Genomic DNA, 22862 nt, shown 5'->3' with positions numbered 1-22862 from the left:
AAAGCTTTTTGTAAGGAAAATCTCATGAGCTAATTGCACTGAAATAATTTTTTTTAATGTTGACTGTCAAATTTGCTGAGTTTTTATTTTATGGGAAAAACTAATTAAAACTTTTTTAGCAGAGAGTCAAAAAAAGAAGCAACAAGATGACTCTGACGAATATGATGATGATGACTCTGCAGCTTCAACTTCATTTCAGCCACAGCCTGTTCAGCCTCAACAAGGTTATATCCCCCCAATGGCACAACCAGGATTACCACCGGTTCCAGGAGCACCAGGAATGCCTCCAGGTATTACATAAGGTTTCTTAAAATTTAAAATTTTAAGGATTTTTTTTTTACGGTGTAGAAGTATTAAAATCTTTCTCTTACTCCTTTAATATTTGTGATTTTTCGTTGTTGAAATTCTTATTTATAGGCATACCTCCATTAATGCCAGGTGTTCCTCCTCTGATGCCAGGAATGCCACCAGTTATGCCAGGCATGCCACCTGGGTAAGAGAACTTTTAATTGACTTGTGGGCTTGTGCCTAGTAATGATCTTTTTCAACTTGGGTGTTGTAAGAATTTTAAAATGTTACTTTGCCCTTTTTTTCTTCTTCTAAAAGGTATGGGCTCCATAAATATTAAACTTGTGTAGTAAAGGAGTCTACCAATAAATTAAAGGAATATAAATTTGCCTCTGAAAAGCATAGATTTTTGGGTTTTAGGATGTCTGTAGGCAGCCATCTGCTTCAATTGCATCTGATGTAATTAAAGTAGTTGGTTGTAGATTTATGTTTCTGAGATTCAGAACTGTCCATGACACTTTGTAGTTGTGACAAGAAGCAAACTCTGTAAATGATATTATTTGTCAAATCATCAAGAACTAAACTGAATATGAGGTGCTCTGCCTATCACTTTTACTTAAATATTGTTGGATGTGAAAGGTATACAATACACTTTCCCACTGTATTTTGAAAATCACAGTTAGATTTTGATTTTGTCATACATTTTCACAGATTGCATCATCAGAGAAAATACACCCAGTCATTTTGCGGTGAAAACATGTAAGCATCTCATTCATAATGTAATTCAGGAGGTATAATCATAATGTCATTTTTTTGTGTGTTTAATGGTATCTATTCAGTTGACTTCAGAAATTTTCTAACCTTCTTCTCTAAAACTTCTAAAATGTGTAAGCTAGTTGACACAGGTCTCTTAATGGAGGGAGAGAAAACATCTGTGAGGAAATAGTAATAGATCCATATAATATAAATAAAGCATTTTCTAAATGTGCAGCTGTTTTTCCCCAAACTGCTGAAGTAATGGAATTTAGCAAAATGTGTTGTTAGAAAGAATAGATATTCTTTTGCCAAATTAAATGCTTTATTATTATAGAAGGTAATTGGGTTTTCTTGTAATGAAATCTATAGAAGTTAATCTTTTGATTAAGTCCTCAATTAAGAATTCACAAATTTGTAACTTTTTAAGTGAATTGGACACTGATATTTGAAGGTGAGCTCTTTTAGGGGAAGGAAAATAAATACGGTTCTGTTTTTAATCATGGCTCAGTGTTAGGTAGCTATTATAAGTAGATATAGGCAATTGTATGAATTAGTTTTGACTGTTTAATTTTGGTGGTAGGGTTTTGTTTTGTTTTGTTTTGTAATCCTACCCCCCAAGAAAAACTTTACTCCACGGTGTACATTCAGTATTTTCCTTTGGAAAAATAATCTGATGACTCTGAAATAGTTCTTCCTTTTTATTTACGTTTTGTGTGAATATTTTCCAAGTGAGACAAAGGTGATTTTGATTTCCAATCATACATTTTAGATGAGGCCTCTTGTATATATTAAGGAAGGATAATTGTTCTCAGTGACTTTAAATATATGAAAGTGTTTTGTTAACAAAGACTGGTTTTTCCCCCTTTATTTTACTGGTAAACCCAAGAGTTTGCTGGTTTTTAGAGGATTTATTTTGATAGAATTGTTTTGGTGTTGTGTGTTCCTTCAGCTTGATTGATTTCAATATTAGGGGTCAAATTCAAGTCTTTTATCTGTTGTTTCAGGCTTTAGCCAAAATATTTTCTAATGATTTATACTGTTAATTAACTTGGGTTTGTTTCTTGAAATTTGCTTTCTAATAGAATGATGCCAATGGGTGGAATGATGCCACCTGGACCAGGAATACCACCTCTGATGCCTGGTATGCCACCAGGTATGAAATGTTATAATTTCCTTTTTAATATGACTGGCATGTTTTATTAGCTATTTTGGACATAGGTTTGTGGATGTTCATTTGTAATTTATAATTTCATAGGTTGGTGAGTTCTTTTTTTTTGATTACTTGGAGAGGTGTTAGCATGGACTGTGTGCTTTTGGTTGGTTTTTGAGGGCATTTTTTTTTAAATAATAAATTTATTTTTTATTGGTGTTCAATTTGCCAACATACAGAATAACACCCAGTGCTCATCCCGTCAAGTGCCTCCCTCAGTGCAAGTCACCCATTCACCCCCACCCCCCGCCCTCCTCACCTTCCACCACCCCTAGTTCGTTTCCCAGAGTTAGGAGTCTTGGAGTCTTGATGTTTTGTCTCCCTTTCTGATTTTTTTTTTTTAAGGTTTTATTTATTTATTCATTCATAAGAGAGACAGAAAGAAAGAGGGGAGCAGAGACACAGGCAGACGGAGAAGCAGGGAGCCCGATTCGGGACTCGATCCTGGGACTCCAGGATCACGCCCTGAGCCAATGGCAGGCACTAAACTGCTGTGAGCTGCCCAGGGATCCCATGTTTTTGAGTTTTGAAACAGATAATAAACAGGTTTTGAAGCAGTCAAAATGAGTCGCAACCTATGCACCAAAGTTCATATATCTAAGAGGGATTGTATTTGTTAGGAATGTTTTAGACAAGGGGAAAAAGTATTTTAGATGAGTAACAGAGTCTTTTGACAAGTAATGGAGAAACTGATCAAACCATATTTAAAAATATAGGCATTTTTTGTCTCAACAAAAAAAGAAAAGTAGGGATCCCTGGGTGGCGCAGCGGTTTGGCGCCTGCCTTTGGCCCAGGGCGCGATCCTGGAGACCCGGGATCGAATCCCACATCAGGCTCCGGTGCATGGAGCCTGCTTCTCCCTCTGCCTGTGTCTCTGCTTCTCTCTCTCTCTCTCTCTGTGACTATCATAAATAAATTTAAAAAAAAAATTAAAAAAATAAAAAAATAAAAAAATAAAAAAAAAAAAGAAAAGTAGCTTCAGTGGCTGGTGATATCAAGAACCCATGTATTTTATTTTTTTATTTTTTGGTTAACTGTAGCTTTTCTCCCTCAGACACATCACTCAGTTGTTAGAACTCTGCCAAGAAAGGGTGTCAACAGCACAGTGCTCTTCTTTTATTAACTCTCCCAGAAGCTTCCTAGCTTATTACCGTTGGCCACAAACAGGTCTAACGGACCCTCTAGCTGAGAGAAGCCTGTAAAAAACAAAAACCGTATCTTGACTTTGTATCCTATAATGTGGGGAGTGGAATATGGTAAGCCAAGTAGGTGTGCCACAGAGGCCTTCATGAGGCTTTCTCAGTTGGTTTCCTTGCTTTTTTTTTTTTTTTTAATTTTTAAAAATTTTTTTTGGTTTCCTTTTTATATGTAATTCTAGCAAGTTTGTTTTGCAGTTGGTAGCAGATTTAGAAGTGCATTAAGTGATAGTTGTTGTAAGAGGAACAGGAAAAATAAAGCAGCAGCAAAATTAGCATCATTGCCAGAGCAACCATTAATTTGTACAATAGCTCCATATATCTTATATTTTGAGATGGTTTTAGGCAAAGTTATGTTGAAGTATGAAGAGTGCACTAGTGATGGATTTTATAAGAAAATTTATTTCAGGTGCTTAATGAGAGGCACCTGGCTGGCACAGTCATTAGAGCATTCAACTTGATCTTGGGTTTTGAGTTTGAGCCCCATTGTTGGGTGTAGACATTACTTAAAGATCATCTCTAAAGTGCTTACAGAAACAAATTACTGGTTTAATTAATTAGCTTATTATTAGTTAATAAATTGTTAGTTTTCTGGAAAAATATTTATGGGTATATGACCTACCTATGTAAAAACCTAAAGTTTTTACAGTAATTTGAGTTCAGAGAGCATCCAGCTGTTGGATGATGGAAGTAATTCTCATGTGTCACAAGTTTGCCAAATCAGTAACATCAGTAAGCTTAATTGCTGCTTTCCTCATATATAGAATCTCTAGTGGTATCTCATTTCCCAAAATTCTGAGGACACACAAAGGAATAGAAAGGTTGAGGCAAGATTGTTCCAGTGGACAAATGCCTAAGTTGTTTGGATTTCATTGAATTGAACAGTTCATCAGTAACTTTGTAGTATTAGAAGCTTGCTTTATTTATTTACTTGTTTGCTTATGAGAGCATGTTAATAAAGTTTTGGGAACTTTTTTTCTGAACTAAATGTTTCAACATACCCATTCCCCTACATTTCTTCTCTACAGGTATACCCCCTCCTGTTCCCCGTCCTGGAATTCCTCCAATGACTCAAGCACAGGCTGTTTCAGCGCCAGGCATTCTTAATAGACCACCTGCACCGACAGCAACAGTTCCTGCTCCACAGCCTCCAGTTACGAAGCCTCTTTTCCCCAGTGCTGGACAGGTAAGGTGACATTCCTGGAAAGGAGTGCACGTATAGTTAAAGGTAAAGTGTAGTTGTTTATAGAAATCCTTGAAACTGTTATAGGTCAATTTTTTTGTTTATAATCTTTTTAATATAATTTATTAAATACAAAGAAGTGTTCTGTTCTCTTCCATGTTTACACACATTGATTTCCTCTACTCAAAAAAGATTGACTAGAGCCAGATAGTTTTGTTTTGTTTTGTTTTGTTTTTTTTTATAGCTGTGAACTCTGGTTATTCCTTAGCTTTAGTTAGAAATGAAAGTTTAATTTCTGGGGACTTAAATACAAGATAATGTTTAGAGGTCCTCCTTTATCTCTTAAACTGTGAGTGGAATAAACCAGAGTCAAAGGTGAAAATCCTAAGATCTCAGCAAATCATTTGTTGGACTCCTTATGACAATGCTATACTTTGGGAGGAAGGATATCATTTGACTCACTTATTAGACTTAATCTTTTTATTTTATTTTTTTAGACTTAATCTTTCCTACTGAATTTGTCTTTTTCAGAACTCAGAAGTTAAAGATGCTTTCATTATATATAGTATCTGTATAATTGTGATTTTTTTTTCTTTTTTGTCCCAGTTATATTAAAAATTAAACAGATGTATTCAGAATTAAGATCAGGATGTATGTTCTCTATTTTTCAATTTAACATAGAGGTTTTCTTTTCTTGATTTTTTTCAATTTGTAGTTGCTAAATTACACGCATTACTTATTAAGTCCCCTGTAAGCACATAACTTAGGTTTTTCAGGTGGGTGGGGATTTTGTTTATTGAGAGATGTCAAACTTAGGACAAAAACCTTGTCATTGATAGAGAATTGGATTGAAGTGTCAGTAGTAATGCATCTTTATTCTCAATTGAAGGTATCATTTTTGAAATAGCACAGTGCAAAAACACATCCAGTTTTAGAAAAGAAACTGGTTAGGTTTATTGGTATAGAATAAAAAACTTTTTTTTGAGGCTCATACTGTTGCTTTGTATATTGTAAATGCATTAACTGCCTCTTTAAATCAGATTTGATTGCATTATATTTTGCGTTTGTAAAAATGCAATCTATACTGAAAAAAAGTCTACCACGTGGCTTATTTTCACCCATTTGTTTGGAGACTTTTCACTGTTTCCTTTCTTTTATGCTACAGATGGGGACACCTGTAACAAGCTCAAGTACAGCTTCATCCAATTCAGAAAGTCTGTCTGCATCTTCTAAAGCTCTGTTTCCTAGCACAGCACAAGTACGCAGGAAGTTGCAGTTTAAAATTGTTAAAATGGCTTTATAAACTTAACCCTTTGGACCCTACTTTAAAACTAAATCTTTTCCCAAAAATATACTGTTTAATTTTTTTTTAAGTAAAGTTAATGGTATAAAAATCAATGGTATTTGAAAATTTGAACTCATTAACAGAAAAAATGTACCCCAAACTCCTAAGGTTCTAAAGGGTTAAAAAGCATGTAAGCAGTAAATGGGTTATAGTGGCCAATGGTTACCCTGATGCATGATTAAGCTTTTTTGATTTATGCTGTTTAATGCATCACGTATAATGTAAGGGAATTTAGTACTCTGCATTTGGTTCTAAAGTTGGCCTAAGTCCTCATGTTTCAGATGTTTGGTATTACGGGAAGTAACTCGTTTATTACTGGTAACTTTATGCTTAGAAGATCCTACTAAACCCTTTGGTCCATGATAATCATCTAGCCATTGTTAATTGGGAGGACATTGTATTATCTATATAAAAATAATTTCTGAAGGGACATCTTGAACATGTCACCACTGATATACTGTATATGCTATGCTTAGTAACAAATTTATCCAAACATTTTTATTTTTGTAATTTCTAACTTTTTTTTTTTTGAGGTGCTTGGTAGATTAAACTAATCTAGAGTAGTAAAAGTAGAACATGCTATTCTGATAAACTGTATTTCATAAGTCTGAAATAAATGCAAAGCTTTGAATAGCAATTATATATAGCAAGTAAAGTTTGGTGAGAAGGTAGATAACATCTTAGAAGTTACATTTGCAGTCTTGTTTTATTTCCACTGTTGAGTTTTGGATGTGACTTTGACTCAGCATCTTTTGATATTCTTACGTATCTTGATTTTTGCAGAGTTTTTATTATGTTAACTTTGTTTTAATTTCATTTAAAGTTTGGTCCTTTATTGAATGTTGGTATCTCACTTAAGTTAATTATAGTAGATATATTCAATTTTGCGTTTTATGTTCCATTAATGAAAGATTGTGTTTTCCAGGCTCAGGCAGCTGTCCAAGGACCTGTTGGTACAGATTTCAAGCCCTTAAATAGTACCCCTGCAACAACTACAGAACCCCCAAAGCCTACGTTCCCTGCTTATACACAGTCTACAGCTTCAACCACTAGTACAACAAATAGCACTGCAGCTAAACCAGCAGCTTCAATAACAAGTAAGCCTGCTACACTTACGACAACCAGTGCAACCAGTAAGTTGATCCACCCAGATGAGGATATATCACTGGTAAGTTTTTTATAGGCTTTTAACTAGCATAGTTTAAATACCATTGTAGCAACTTTTTAAAAAATATTAATTTGTTCAGTCATCTTACAATCAAATTTGATGCTTACTATGTGGTTTTTATTATTCTGATTTTTAAGAACCACAAAATAAAGTGAATATTGTGTTTTGATCTTAGACACACTCTTTCCTCTGCTCCCAGACTATTTTTAAAAGAAAACAGTAAGTTGGGTTCTTAAGTCAAAAATCATTTTAGTTACACATATATTAGTAAATGATGAAATTGTTAAATGTGAGGTAGATTCTACAGATCCTTTGAAGCTTATCTACTTTATTCACTAGACGCTTTCTTACTGAGGCAGTGTATAATTCCTGGAATGTTGTTAGCTATTTTTCAAATATAAAATTAGGTGAGGTTTTCTTGAGGCATTGAGATTTAAATAGTTGAACTGGTTTGTGGAGGAAAAATAATGATTGGGAAGTAAGGGTACATTTTTAAAAAGTTACTCTGTAAGATTTTGGATGTTTGCCTTTTATGCTTAATGACTTTCTGCATCCATTCAGATGTTTAACATTGTGTTTATTTTTATTTGTAGGAAGAGAGAAGGGCACAGTTACCTAAATATCAACGTAACCTTCCTCGACCAGGACAGGCTCCTATTGGTAATCCACCAGTTGGACCTATTGGAGGTATGATGCCGCCACAGCCAGGCATCCCACAACAACAAGGAATGAGACCCCCAATGCCGCCTCATGGTATTTCTTTTTAGAAATTTATTTCTGAATTATTTATTTATTGTATTTATATTTGCTATATTTGTATGTAGTGGGTTTTCTGAGTATACACATAAATTTATCTGCAAAATACATTGCATTTAAAAGTATAAAGCACAAACTCAATCTATTTTTTGTGTTTTAAATGTGTTTTTTAGGTCAGTATGGTGGTCATCATCAAGGCATGCCAGGTTACCTTCCTGGTGCTATGCCACCGTATGGGCAGGGACCGCCAATGGTACCCCCTTACCAAGGTGGGCCTCCTCGACCTCCGATGGGAATGAGACCTCCTGTAATGTCGCAAGGTGGCCGTTACTGATCTTACTTCATCCAATCTAATAGGTTTGGAGATTAAACCTTTTCTCAACTTGTGCTGTTTATATAGCCAAGCTTCCGTCAATAAGGCTTCATTGTGACTTTAACAAACATTATCTTCCCACATACCAGGAACTATTGGACATTTATTTTACATGGGAAAAATTATTTGGAATAATAAAGCAGGAACTTTTCCTGAAGTTGCAATTTATACTGTATGGCTTCTTTTTCATGTTTCATCTAGGTTTTTAGAAGTGAAGTATAGTAAATTTGGTTCGTTATATTGTGAAGGCGCTGGAATTACATGAACATACCACCTTAATAAAGGCAAGTTCTGTAAGCTTACATTGCTATTTGTAAAGTTATGCCTTCACAGCATTTCAGATGCTGTTGGACTTCATGTCCCCAACCTAGCTTGGTGAGGGCTGTAACTGTTTCCAAGACCTGTACATTGGAAGTCTGAATGTATAACAATATTTAATGTATTTAGAGTTCCTCATGTTGCAGGGTTTAAGAAATCTGACCCACCAAGGTCATGTGACTTTTCTGTACTGTTAAACTTCATTGTAATAAAATGAGAGAAAAACTTATGCCTTTTTATTCATAACCCAGCTGTGGACCACTGCCTGAAAGGTTTGTACAGATGCATGCCACAGTAGATGTCCACATAATAAAATTCATAGTTACTGATACAGTTTTGATAAATCATTGGATTCTGTCTTTGAATTGTAGGTGTTGCTTAGCTGCATGTTTTAAACTGGACATTATATATAGAATTGTATGTTAGTGCTTAAGTTGACAGAAAAACTTAGGTATATATGAGTCTTATATAGTGGGTATGAAATCTTTATATTGTGTCACCATTCCTCACCCTTGGTGTCACTACATTAGATGTCCTAGATACTTAAAATGTAAACCTTAGTATATCCTCTTCCCTGCTGATAAAGCTTAGAGCCTAGTGCCAGACCCATTCATTTCCTTCTGATTATTTTTGAGACTGCAATACTGCGTGGACCTCAGAAGCTTTTCAGGTGCAAACTTCTAGAAGCTTAGGTGCATGCAGTAATAGTTTTTTTGCTGTTAATGGGTTGGAATCTTTTCTAAGTATAATGCCAAATGATCTAAATGTGCCTCTGTTAGGATGGTTAACAGATGGATTCAAAATTTTTTATTTTATTATGCTCCTGGAAATTACATTATTTCTTTAAGATGGCTACCTTCTTTTATTATAAATCCTCAGTGGTTTTTCTCTTAACTTTTTCATTCTTGGGAATTTGAATGTTACTGTGTCCTGTGAACAACTTTTTGGTAGAGGTGACACTGCTATTCAATATATCTTTGTGTTACAAGTCTCCTACAATAACAGCTCTTGTTGACATTTTTTGGCATCCATTTTTTTTTTTAATCTATTTTTGCAGGGTAGTTCTGTGGTTATCTATGATCAGATGACCTGCATAAAGCATAATTATTAATACAATGAGCTCAAGTTGAGTTTTTCTCAACATAAAGTTAAGACTTCTAAGAAAATGGTGATAATTCTTTATAACCTATATGTGAAGGTGTAGATACGACATGAAATCGGGGTTTTGGCTTTGAAAAAAATTTTTAATCTTGTAAGAAAATACTGAAAACTGTTTTAATCATAAAGAGTCTGTATTTAAGCAACAAGTGAAAGTCATTCATTTAAGCAACAAATATTTACAAAGCTGCATGCTGTCTTAAATCGGATATTTTGCTCCAGTGAAATGTTTTATAGCTCTTTTCTTATACCATTGAAGTTCAGAAAAATTCAGTAGCTTGAAAAGGCAGCATCTGTGTATTACCAAGAACGCGTTTCTTCTGCCAGCAGCTAAGGCCCATACCCTTTCCCTTACCAAACACCTGCTTACTAAGTAGTTTTGGAATTAATATTAACACTTAGATTTGGCAGCACATTTATCAGACTGCCAAAGAAGAACTTGTGTTGAAAATCTGTAAGTTAAAATGGCATGATTACGTTTAGAATAATTAGATAGGAAATGTTTTCCGAAACCAAATGTCTCTCAGGCATTTAACGTACAGGCTTAATTAACAACAAAATACAAACGGGTTAGTAATGTTTCAAAAATTAATGCAGAGCATTATTTACATTTAATGCAATGATAACATATTTTATATCAAGGTTGCTTTCTGAAGTCTGAAGGGAGAAAATCTTACTGCTTTTAAATAAATTGTAGAGCTTTACTTTTAATTAAAAGTTAATCCAAAGTGTTATGCATGTCACTTAAGCACACCGTCTCCTGTGTTGTGTTAGGTATATGGCTCAGATGGTGCCCATTTGGTATATTTTAAGTATAATATATGCATGCATCAGCATAATTAAGCTTCTAGAAAATCCCTTTTACCTAACTGCTTCTGGGGTCCATAGTGTGGTTAAATCATGAATGGAACAAACCATGTTGAAATAATTAACTCTTACTTTGACTTATCCTTCCCTTAAATAGTAGATGGAGTTGAGTTGAAGTAAACTTCCATCTGCCCTCACAGAAGACATCCTTTAGGACTTGCTATATTCATTCAGGCAGGCATTGTGATTGCCATAATTTAGGAAGTTGTAAGATTAATGGGATTGCCAACTTTGGCTCTCCCTTAGTCCACTTCTATATCACCTTAAAAAAAAAAAAAGCCAAAAAAGCGACTTAACGTTTTGTCTGGCACTAGTTTCTATTGTGTGTTGATTTTACCTACTGTATGTATGACAGAACAAGACCAGCAAGTGAGGATCAACTTTTGAGTGGCTGCTGGAATTAATCATTTAATTTGAATACTTCTATTTTTAGTAATGATTGCACACATTTACCATTAGGAATTGGAAAAAGACTCCTAGTGTACTCCTATTCCACTGATCAAATTACATATTAAGCTTAAACTCAGCTTAATTGAACTTAGTTATTTGGGGGAAGATCCCCCAACAAAAAAAAAGTATGGGTTCAGAGTGAAATTATAGCAGACAATAGTTTTTTTGTTTTTGTTTTTTTTTTTTAAAGAGCTGCTCTTTTTTCCTTTGCTTGCTTGATCATTGGGACTTTTTTTTTAATGCATGTCTTTTAAATTAATTGGGTAATGTTTTTCTAAAATTAAAATTTTCTTCTTCCTATAGCCCTGCCATAGGACAGGCTGAGGCTGAGTCTCAGTGTTGCCCTGTTCAGTCTGAGGCAAGTGGGATTTATTTTATTCCTTATAGGGGCTTTCACAGCTTTATGGCTGTTGGATATTTATGTCCCCAAACTTGCAGCAAGTTTGGTGAAGGCCCCTAAATTTAATTAAACTTAGGATTTTTATACTCTTTTGGCAGAGAAGGCTCTATATTAATATTCACGTTTGACTGTGGTGTTAATAAAAAGTATTTGATATATGTAATCTTACGTAATTTATTTTGTGTTAACAGCCTCAGTATAGCTGGTACTGCTATATCAATCTTTAGTAATTTGACAAAATTTGACATTCTTGATTTGGAGGCATGAAATGTTTTGTTCAAATTTTCCACTTTCACTTTTAGGAAAAAGTTACTAGACGTTTTCTTCTCAAACTATTAAATTTAACTTCATGGATAAGTTTGATCATTGGAAATACCACAGGATACTGAAATCTGCATTTTTAATCCCAAAGTTATGCATTGAACATTAAGGTTGAAGGGTCATGTGGAAATGCTTGTGATTTTTAATATTTTCAAACTTCACCACATTAGAGCAAATGTTAATGTAGAGCCCTTGTGAAGAGTGGGAAGGTGGTGTGTGGTATGTATGCATATACACTACACATTTGATAAGATAAAAGGATAATTAAAGGGTTTGGGAATTGCAGACCTGTCAGTATGGCTAGATTACTAATTTTCAGGTAATCAAACAAATAGAATCATAAATGTAAAGCTAGTACATTGAACTGTGGTTTTGGAATAATCGTTTTGAGGTTCATTTTCAGCCTTGCTGAACGATGTTTTAGGCAATATGCACACATGAAAAGTATCCACATATGATTCCAACTAAAATTTGCTTTTATCTGGTGAGAAACGTGTTTATGTGTGTGTGTTGTGGGAGGTAAAGAAGGAAATGGAAGATAGCCCAAAACATAAACCTGGTTTACTTTTGTTCCTTCCTGTGTTTAAGCGACACATCTGTTCTATCCAGATTGCATTTGCTTTTGAACAGTAACAGTGTGTAGGTACAGTGTTTAGCTAACCCAGGATTGTTTTCTATGTGGTTTTAATTCTTGAATGCATAATGAAGAGAAGTGTACATTAAATGAATTCCAAATTTTCACCTGTACAATTAGAACATAGGATTTTCTCTGTAACTGAATCATGGAAAAAAGATCTTAGTATTTGAAAAAAAAAATTTGTTACAGCAAAAGAATATATTTATAACCTGTTTGGCAATTACAGCTTGAGTCTCCTTAATTGGAGATGTTTTCTATTGAATCTACCATCACCCAATATGGTGAAATATTCAAGAGTGAGGCTGCTTGTCTTGATTCTAATAATTAGAATTGAAAATATTGAAATAGGGTGAAATAATTGAAATAGTTTGAAATAATTAAAATAGGCTTACATGCACACTTGAGTACTGGGAGTTGGAGGGATTTTCTAAGAGTGGCATAATTTGTTAATTTTCTTGATACCTCTGAAGTAGTATGATTTTGAGAATTACAAAACTTTCAGGTGTCTGTCCACTTCCACTGGTAAACTTCGTAAATGAAAGGAAATGTTGAACTAGCTATCTTACAGAGATAACATTTTGTTTTGAGTAAATGGATACTTGTATTGGTTAGGAGATAAAAAGCATTTAAAATATAAAAATTTTGTATAAATCAGGTATGTCTTTTAAAGAGGCAATATTTCATTAAGTAATCATTGTATGTTATTCTAAAACAAAGTCGGCTTTCTCTTACTGTAACTTTTATGGAAAACTCTTGTAGAAGGAGGGATTCAGTTATAAGACTATTCACTCTAAGGCAGGTTTGTAAGTAAACGCTTCCCCTAGTTACACTTCTGCTTTGCTGTCTCATGACTTGAATATTAGTAAAGGTTACTCCCCCCTCCCTTTTTTTTTCTTTTTTTTTACCCTTTCTCAGTATTTTGTTTTCTGTCATCTGAATCATTTTAATAAATGACTTTTTGTTTTTCTAGCATAGAAATCCTTTAACTTCTGTGTGATATTTCTTGGCAAAATTGAGAAGCAGTTACTTTAATGATGTACATAGTGGTTATTCGTAATTTTGTGATTAATGTTGAATTTTCCGAACAATACTTTTAATAAAATATCTTGCTGTTAGGCATACCCTATCATGGGATGTAAATCAAACAAATGCTTAGGAAATGGGATACAGGACTTCAGTTTGAGCTCCCAAATACTTGAAATATCTCCCAACTTTTCCCCAGTGTCTTCATGTTAATACTTGGCATTTTTGTTGAGATATAGTAAGTTTGAAAGTAGCATTTAAAAAAAGATTTCTTTAATAAAGGTCAGAAGAGAATTGCTTTTTATAAGCATTGTTTATTCTGCTCTGAGCTGTATACATTCTTGTATAATAATTTGGCCGTAAAGGGAAGAGCCTTTCATTTTCCTAATTCTGGAAAAATAATAGCTTGAAACTATATGAATTTGAATATTTTGAAGCATGTCTTTAAATCTGTTCAATTAAGCTCATGTATCCTCAGGGAAATATCTTTATTTTACTAATAAGCAGGATGTAGAAGTCATATTAAGGCAGAAACTGAAGACCTAAAGGAACTCTTCACTGAAGCTAATTTGAACTATTACTATTTGAAGCAAATTGAATGCTGTATTATAAATCAAGACTGTTCATGATTAGGTTCATTAGGAGGCATATAATCAGCTATAATAGAATATGTGTATATGTTTAATCTTGATCAAATTAACTACAGAGAAGATACATGTGAGTAAACTACTTTAATGATTGATAACTTGGACCCCATTTATTAATTCTAAATGCTGTAATGTTGTGTAAGGTCGTCTTACGGCACAGCTTCAGTAATGTGCTTGTGTTTGGCCAGGGGTTTGTGTAATGTTGTATAAAGAGGGGAAGGCCTTTTCTGGAATTCTCTTGACCCCTTTGGCATTCTTACGGCGTCTGGGTTTTTGTGGGGATTTTTTTTTTATTTTTTTATAAACCATTAATAATATTAAAGAGTCTGTATGCCTTCATCTTTGGTTAAATTTGAGAGGAGCTGGCAGTGAAATTTTTGATGCCCAACTTGGATAAAAATGAATGTTTCTTCAGTTTACTATACACCAATATTATTTGAGGGGAGAGGTCATTAGGTAATGTTGTTAGGCCTAAGAACCTTAAATGTAGCGAAAGGTAACAGCATTCTTGCTCCTGGTTTGCATTTGTGATTAAGGTTTCACTAAATCATTTATTATAACTAACGTTACTTTTAACATTTTGTTCATAAATATTTGAGCAATCAGATGAAAATAAAATTTGCAGCATCATTTCCTTTCTCTACTAATAAAACAAGGCTGCTTAACCACCCAAGTGAGCCAAGGGAAGAGTTAATGAGGTTTCTATAGCTTTGAGTTCTAATAGTAGGGGGCATATATTTATTAAGCAAAGCCTCCCTTTTAGTTACTAGTTTATTAATATACGTCAGGAGAAGCAGATTTACTTTTCAGCCCATGTTTTAAATCTCATAAAAGAAAATGAAATCGAGTGTTTTGAAAATTTAATTTTAAACAATTAAAAATTGGTTTCCTCTATAGAGTAAGTCTGCACACACTTAAATTTAGAAATTACCATGTTGAAATTTTTTTCCCCAGATACATGCCCCTCTTTTTTTTTAGAGGAACCAAAATTTCCATATAATATACATACAGGAATTACATAGTTTATTAAAAGTGAGGTGTGTCCAAGAGATATACAGCGTTCTTAAGTCATTCTCAAAAAGGTCACTTTAAGAGCCAATGTAAGGTAACTTTTGTAAAACTTAGGGAAAAAGTTTAAAATGTATTAATATCAGGTTCTGAGGAAATTTAATGCACATTGACTTTTTAAAACTATGGATTGAACTCCTCAGTTTAATACAATTTGTGTTTTTGTTAACTAGCAGCAGAATTTCAGCATTTGCTACTTACTGGTAGAGAAGAAAAATCCCACAGCCCTGCCAGTACAGGTTAGTTTAATCTGTAAGTACCTGATGTTCCTATTTTTTTTCAAACATATCCATATAACCCACACAAGGAAGAAAGCTGTGCAGTTACTTAAATGTGAGTATAACTAATAAAAGATCCATTGGACACTTTTAAACACTTAGTACTTGGGCCAAAGTAGTTAGGTTTGCTATTATCCTCAGTTGTGAGAAAGGTGTAATACTATTCCTTTATTATCTGGTCATGGTTGACCCTAAGTACATCCGTTTTACATGAAAGGAAAAGACAGTGAAAGTTTCGATTTGCTTTACACGTGTTGGTTATCTGATAAAGGAGTGCAGGGCTTTGGATCCAGGCTCTTACTTAAGCCACTCCCATGGTAGTACTCATATTTTACCTTTCAACTTTTTACAGTATGAATCAACCTAAGAAAGTCAAGTTTCTTCACCTCTAGCAGTGATAAATGGTGTGCAATCATAAGCTAGAAAATATTTTCATACTGCTTTTTTGCTAAATGTTTTTAGTAACTTGCTGTATAAGTACTAATTTTCATCTTTTTTGTAAACTATAATCTATTTTGTTGGTGCACCATCACTATGGGCTCATTTTACCTTGAATTAAAAGTAAGAACACTTTTTAATATTCAAATGAAAACTGACTACCCATCAAGAAACCTAGATAAATTCTTTGTATATTCCTTTTGAGGTGCAGTGAGGGTATAACGGCTTGTAAAATATATGTTAAGGTTTTTATTACTGTAATTGTTTCTATCAGAATTCATTGTTGTCTTCAACCATCCCTTGAGACCTTTTCTTTGATCTTTAAATATTACATTCTTTAGTTGGTAAACATTTTAAATACCAAGGAGAAAATAATAAAGTATACAATTTGGTTTGTATAAGCCTGAACCATCCTTTCATTCTGTAGCATTGACTAGGATGCATGGCTACCTCCTCTACACCCTAAATGTGATGTTTATTTTGAAACAGTCAATCCATAAAACTAGCCGATCTTATATTCTATTAAATGGGAATAGTGATTAGCCACTGAAAACAGGTCATCTTAATGTTACTTTATATGAAAGTCATGCATTTAGTTAATTAAAAATCTCAATGTGTCAACTGATAATAAAATATATTTTATAAGATATCCACTTGTTTTTTAATATAAAATTGCCTAAGGGCTTAAGTTTCATTGCCTTTCACAGTTTAATCTGTATAAGAAATGGCGTATATACAGTGGAAATGGTTTTCCTTAAAACCATCTCTATAAAGCTGCCTTTCTGGTAAGTATTATTTTATCCTTATATGTCACAATTTTTCCTTTTAAGTTTTAACTGAAATGGGCTACTGATCAAAGAAGTGGGCAATCTGAGTTTTTACACTCTAAATAATATCCGAATTGGCATTTATTTTAGAAGTTGATTATTTCGCCTCCTGACGTTTTCCTAATAATCCACGATCACTTTTCTGACTTCCACTTAGTCTGTAACTGCAAAACCTTTTAACATACTTTTTTTTTCTTTCGGTGGGATGGAAAAAATGTTTTCACTCAAAACCAGTGGTTTTTAAAAATGTTTTTAAGCTTGATTTTCTTTTTAGCTGACAACCGAAAGTTTGGTCTCAATGCTTTTGGTTCTCAAAAGATGTACAGGTGTAAAATTTAAATATCAGAATTTGTCTCTTTGTGAAGCTGTTGTTGCAGTGATTCATGAGCGATTAAAGCTGAGGGTAGGCTTGAAGGAGGACTTGCCTGAAATGCTCCTGCAGACTAATGCCTACAGAATTATCTCTGAATGAGGCTTGAAAATTTCAAGTGAATCTTTAAATCTTTCTAACCTTGCATGAAAAACATGGGTTAGAAATACTGGTTTCTGGGACCGTGTATACCAGTGGGAATTAGCCTCTGTGTATATTTTAAATTTACGCCCTGTTTAGTACTTTCCTTCAGAGTGATACATGGATTTTATTTATTTTATTTTATTTTATTATTATTATTATTATTATTATTATTTTTTGTCTCCAGTCTTTAGCCATATTCTAGCTGGTGTCAATATAAGCTAAGGATGTTTTCAACCACTGAGCCACCCAGGCATCCTCTAAGGTTTTCAAATTGTATTTCTTGCTGTGATGTTCATAAACCAACAATGAATAGTAAACTCTTAATGCTTTTTAGTATGGAAAATGATAGTCTTCTGAAAATTGATATTTTGAGTATGTGATAATGGTGATGTATTCTTTTAGATAAACACTAAACAAAGTGTGGACCCTCAATTTATGTCTTTAAGATTTAAAGTGAAGTAAATTTCTAAGGAAGTCTGTCCTTTCCTAGCAAGGATAAGCAGACATTGAAAATGTGGTAAGTATGTAACTCTAAATGCATGTAATAGTGGTGAGAGTATGTAGCCAAATTTCCATAGTTTAAAATAATGCTTAGACATGAACAAGAATTCTCAAATTTCCTTTGCGACTTAATGTATGTGTGTCTAGCATTTTTACAAATTTGTGTGCACAATGATTAAATTGAAATGTACCTTACTCTTTTGTCTGGTTTGTTTTTATTTTGTATAGTGCTTTAAATACTAATTGTATTTTAAGCTTTTTTCAGGGTAGAAATAAGTGGCTGATAAAATACCTTCAAGAAGAATTATTTAAATGCTCTATTTAAAAACCCAGTGATGACTTTTCAGTTTAAAGCCTTCTGTTTTTCAGCTCCAGTTAAAACTGACAATAGACGGCTGATCAGAAATGGGGGGGGGGGGGGAGAACACAACTTGATGCTCTTTTTGGAATATTTGTAGGAATAATTGTCTAATAGTAAAATGTTGTGAAGCTGGTATTTGATTTCATGGAAGCAGTGCTTTTTAATTTAATAGAAAAAGTGATGAGATTTGAAATCTCTCCTGTTTGCTCCGGGATGTTGTAATAAGATAGTAAATGGAACTTTAAGTGAAAACTTTTAATTGCTACACAGGGGAGGTGACCAATGTCTGAGAAATACGTTCATTTCTTTCCAAACTAGGATAATGTTATTTTGTGAAGCAGTTCAAGGGTTGTAGGAAAGAGGGGGCCCTTCTCACCTCAATTCAGTCTATAGGCTTCATTCTAGCATTGTACTGGCAAGAAGGGGAATGGAAAAAGTTATACAAGGAATATATGATAGTAAGGAGGACCTGAACAAGCAAGCGAGAAAGAAAGGACTAGTCCCTTTGTGTGGTTAAATTATCTAGCTAAACAAGCATTAGGCTAGTAGCATAAATTATGGGGCACCTAGAGTGGCTCAGTTGGTTAAGCATATCTGACTTGAATTTGGCTCAGGTAGTGATCTCAGGGTTGTGAGAATAAATCCTATATCTAGTGTGGAGCCTACTTAAGATTCTCCGTCTCCCCTTTACTCTCTAAATAAATTTCCATGCACAAGTTATGTTAGTGAATTTTGTCACTAATGGCGTATCACCTGAAGGCTAATAAAAGAAAAATGAAGTGGATGACCACAATTGTGTTTACTAGTGTTGAATTTTAGCCTATTTCTGGGGGGGGGGGGGGGGGGGGGGGGAGAAGTTCCTTAGTGTATAGCTGTACACTCCAAAAGGCCCTGCAGTTTTTTGTTTGAGGTAATCTGGTAGGGGCTGGGAGGGGGGTGATTGCCAAGCTTTAAAAAAGCCAAAACTACCATTGAGAAATGGGGTTTTATTTTCAGAGCTGAAGCAGTTTTCAGTTAGTGTTTTTGTCTAAAAGTGGAAGGTTTTTTGCTTCTGCATTATTAAACATAAGCCTCTTTGCACCATGATTGTGGTTGACCATTAATATTTCAGCGCCTGTTATTTACAAAGATGAATAAAATCTTTCATTTATTATTTATCACGGTTGTCTGAGCTCATTTTATTAAGTGTATCCAGAACAATCTATATTGAGAATGATTGATAAACATCAGCTGTCTTAAGCAGTTTTTGTGTGGAAAAGACAAGGCATTTTTATTAAAAAAGAAATGTCTTGGGAGAAAGTAAGGTAAATGATGATGTTTACACTGGATTTATGGGGTATGTGATCAAATGTTGAGGTTGAACAGATAGAATGAACTAGATGTAGTAGCATAGTGGTTTAGACTAAGCCTAAACTTAGAGCCTGCAGTCAAATCCTTGTCTATTTACTTACTAGTTTTATGACTTTCTCTAAAAATGATACAATTACGAATTTCCTAGGCTTGTGAGAAAAAGTAACTATTTATAAAAGACTTTAGCCTTGTCCCACCAGTGGAGATTACAGAGGTAGGATGGGGGCAGGCGGTTAACTGAAAATCTGAAAAGTTGTATTTAGGAAATGCTTATGAATGCCTACTATATGCTTGGATGCTATCCAATGTATATAGGTAATGCATCTGAAAAGGGACCTTGGAGCTGAGGATTTAAGAAGCTAGCCCTTGGAAAAAGTCTTTCTGGGTAACCATATGCCAGGCAGAAGGGGTAGGTGCAGAAACGGGAGAGCATAACCATTTTTAGGAAGAACAAAAAGATTTGTGAGTGGATGGGGAAGGGGTTATGCATGTAATAGGAAATTGGGAAGGTTAGATGGATCAGATCACACTGGACTGATTTGAGTTTTACTTCAACGGAAGTCATTGAAGGACTTTTGAGCTGGTGAGTAATTACATAGTTTGATTTTTTTGAAGTTCACTCTTCTGTGGGGGTGGGGTGGAAGGTTGGTGGGCAGTATAAGGATTAGTTAGAAAGCAGGAAAACCCTGGCTCAGAAGAGAACTCCGGTGGAACTGGTGTTAACAATTGACTGGATGATCATTGGAGAAGCTAGATGATGCCAACCCTCTTTAATGGAAGAAGCACTGAAAAAGGCAAGAGGGACAGATTTGGAATTTAAACTTTTTTTACTCACGGTTCTATCCACAGCTGATGAGCAAGGCTTTGCTTTTTAGGAAATGTTTATTGAGGATCTAGTAAGACATTGAGAGATTAAAAAACCAGTGCGAGGGATCCCTGGGTGGTGCAGTGGTTTGGCGCCTGCCTTTGGCCCAGGGCGGGATCCTGGAGACCCGCGATCGAGTCCCACATCAGGCTCCTGGTGCATGGAGCCTGCTTCTCCCTCTGCCTGTTTCTCTGCCTCTCATTCTCTCTCTCTCTCTCTCTCTGTGACTATCATAAATAAATAAATTTTTTTAAAAAGTGCGAAATTTAGTCTTGTTGAGTAAGAAAAATAGATGTTAACATAAAGAGAATATTTCTCCAATGGAAGTTTGGCAAAAGGAAATTCCACTTGCATCATGTCCGAGAAGAGGTGGCATTTGAACTATGTCTTGAAGGATTGTTAGGATTTGGACAATTTGAAAATGGTGTTCGGAGAAAAGAGTGGAAAATGTTAATAGTATGGAGAGTCAAGTGAGTGAAAGTTGGAGAGACAGAAACAGTAATTTGAGGTTAATACGTAAAGGTCCTTGAATATCACATTTAGGATATACATTTTCTTTAGAAAATGAAGTGATTTTGATTTTAGCGTTAAAAATAATACTAGTGGCATTTGGCTGACATAGTTGGTAGAATCTACAACTCCTCATCTTGGGGTTTTGAGAGTTCAAGCCCCTTGTTAGGTATAGAGATTAAATAACACTGTAGCTGTGGTTTTGGACTTCACATCTCTTCAGAAGTGCCCCAAATCTCTAGTGGATTACCAGAGGCTGCCACTGTTTTCTTCATGTTGTCCTGATGTGGGGTAGAAAGACTTGGGAACTATACTTGCGCCTGACTGCTGTTGAGTTGGTCAAGTTCAAAGAATTTCTCCAGTCACCTGGTTGGCTGAACGAGTTGAGCATGCAATGCTTGATCTCCAGGTCACGAGTTCAGGCCCCATGTTGGGTGTAGAAGCTCACTTAAAAAAAAAAAATCAAAAATTTCTGTTCACCATGCCTATTTTAAAATATTCTTAGAAATTATCAGGGCGCCTGGGTGACTGGTTGAGCATCTGCCTTCAGCTCAGGTCATAATCCCAGGGTCCTGGGATTGAGTCCTATATCAGGTTCCCAGGAGGGAGCCTGCTTCTCCTCCTGACTCTGTGTGTGTGTGTGTGTGTGTGTGTGTGTGTGTGTGTGTGTGTGTGTGTGTGTGTAATAAATAAAATCTTAAAGACTTTAATTTTCCTTGGTCACCTTCAGGTAAATACCTCACTTTTTCTGCCATTTTTGCCAGTGGTAAGACATTGCTCCCCTCCCTCAATAACCTTTCTGTTCTGCCCATATAGCAAAGTTCTCTGCACGTAGTTGAACTCCCCTCTAATTTCTCCATGGAACCTTCCTGAAACCTGGTTCTCCACAAAAGTACAGCTTCTAGTAGTTGTCATAAATGGATATGCTATTGATTATTACTGGTTATTTGTACCTGGAGTATGAGAGAATCAGTGAGCTGCTCCTCATCTAAAATAAAATGAGCCACTTATAAATATATTTATTATACTTGTCCTCCTGACATCTTTAACCCTCGACTTCTGAAGTTCCCCTTCATTGAAGTCTTTGATGTATTAGGTAGTTCTCGATAAATTTTTTGATTACTTTTGGTTAATATCCTTTCTTTTTGAATATTGGTTATATAGTGCTGCACCACTGAGTCAGTCACATAACCTTGCAATTTCATGTCTGAGCGTATCATACACTGTAGGTGTATAATGTATAAGCATACATCACAGTATTTGCTGGGTTCATGATGCTGCAAAACCATTCTGTGTAAGGATATAGTCAGGTTTCCCACATCTCTCCAAATCTTCAAGTGCCCCCAGCATCACTCTTGAGCCACTTTGCACTTGTTTGATGACCATTTTCTTAATTCATGAAAATAGTAAAAGCCAAGGCCATTACTTTTTCACTTTTTTAAAGATTTGTTTATTTGACATAGTGAGCACAAGCAGGCAGAGAAGCAGGCTCCCTGCTGAACAGAGCACCTGATGCAGGGCTCCATCCCAGGACCCTAGGCTCATGACCTGAGTCGAAGGCAGAGTTTAACTGACTGAGCCAACCAGGCACCCCCGTTACTTTTTTACATGCTTTATGTATAAAACTTGTAGAAACTTAAATTTACAGTTGTGTGGTTTTTGTTTTTTACTGTGTTCTGGAATACCACCATTTGCTTGCTTGCTTATTTTAGATTTTATTTTTCACAGCAGTTTTAGGTTTACGACCAAATTTAAAGGCATAGGGATTTATCATACCTCCTCTGCTCCCACACATTCATAGCCTCTCCCTTTATCATCATCCTATGCCAGAATAGTACAGTTTTTACCAAGGTTGAACCTATGGTGGTATGTCACAGTCACTCCAAATGCATAGTTTCCTTTGAGTTTGCTCTTGGTGTAGTGCATTCTGTGGGTTTGGATAAAAGTAAGACAGCATATATCCAGCATTTTTTTTTTTAAGATTTTATTTATTCATGATAGTCACAGAGAGAGAGAGAGAGGCAGAGACACAGGCAGAGGGAGAAGCAGGCTCC

At 34.9% G+C, this 22862-nt stretch overlaps 1 long non-coding RNA gene across 1 annotated transcript; it reads left to right on the top strand.

Moving 5' to 3' along the window:
* Positions 1–11372: 11372 nt before the first annotated feature.
* On the top strand, positions 11373–17917 carry LOC111097434. The gene is made up of 2 exons (XR_005364684.1): positions 11373–15403; positions 16588–17917. It is a non-coding gene; the product is annotated as an uncharacterized LOC111097434 (long non-coding RNA).
* Positions 17918–22862: the final 4945 nt, after the last annotated feature.

The sequence above is a fragment of the Canis lupus genome, chromosome 9 (assembly GCF_011100685.1).
Source record: "Canis lupus familiaris isolate Mischka breed German Shepherd chromosome 9, alternate assembly UU_Cfam_GSD_1.0, whole genome shotgun sequence".
Taxonomy (NCBI): Eukaryota; Metazoa; Chordata; class Mammalia; order Carnivora; family Canidae; genus Canis; species Canis lupus.
Note: the sequence above shows the minus strand (reverse complement) of the source record. Positions and strands in the feature narration are given on the sequence as shown.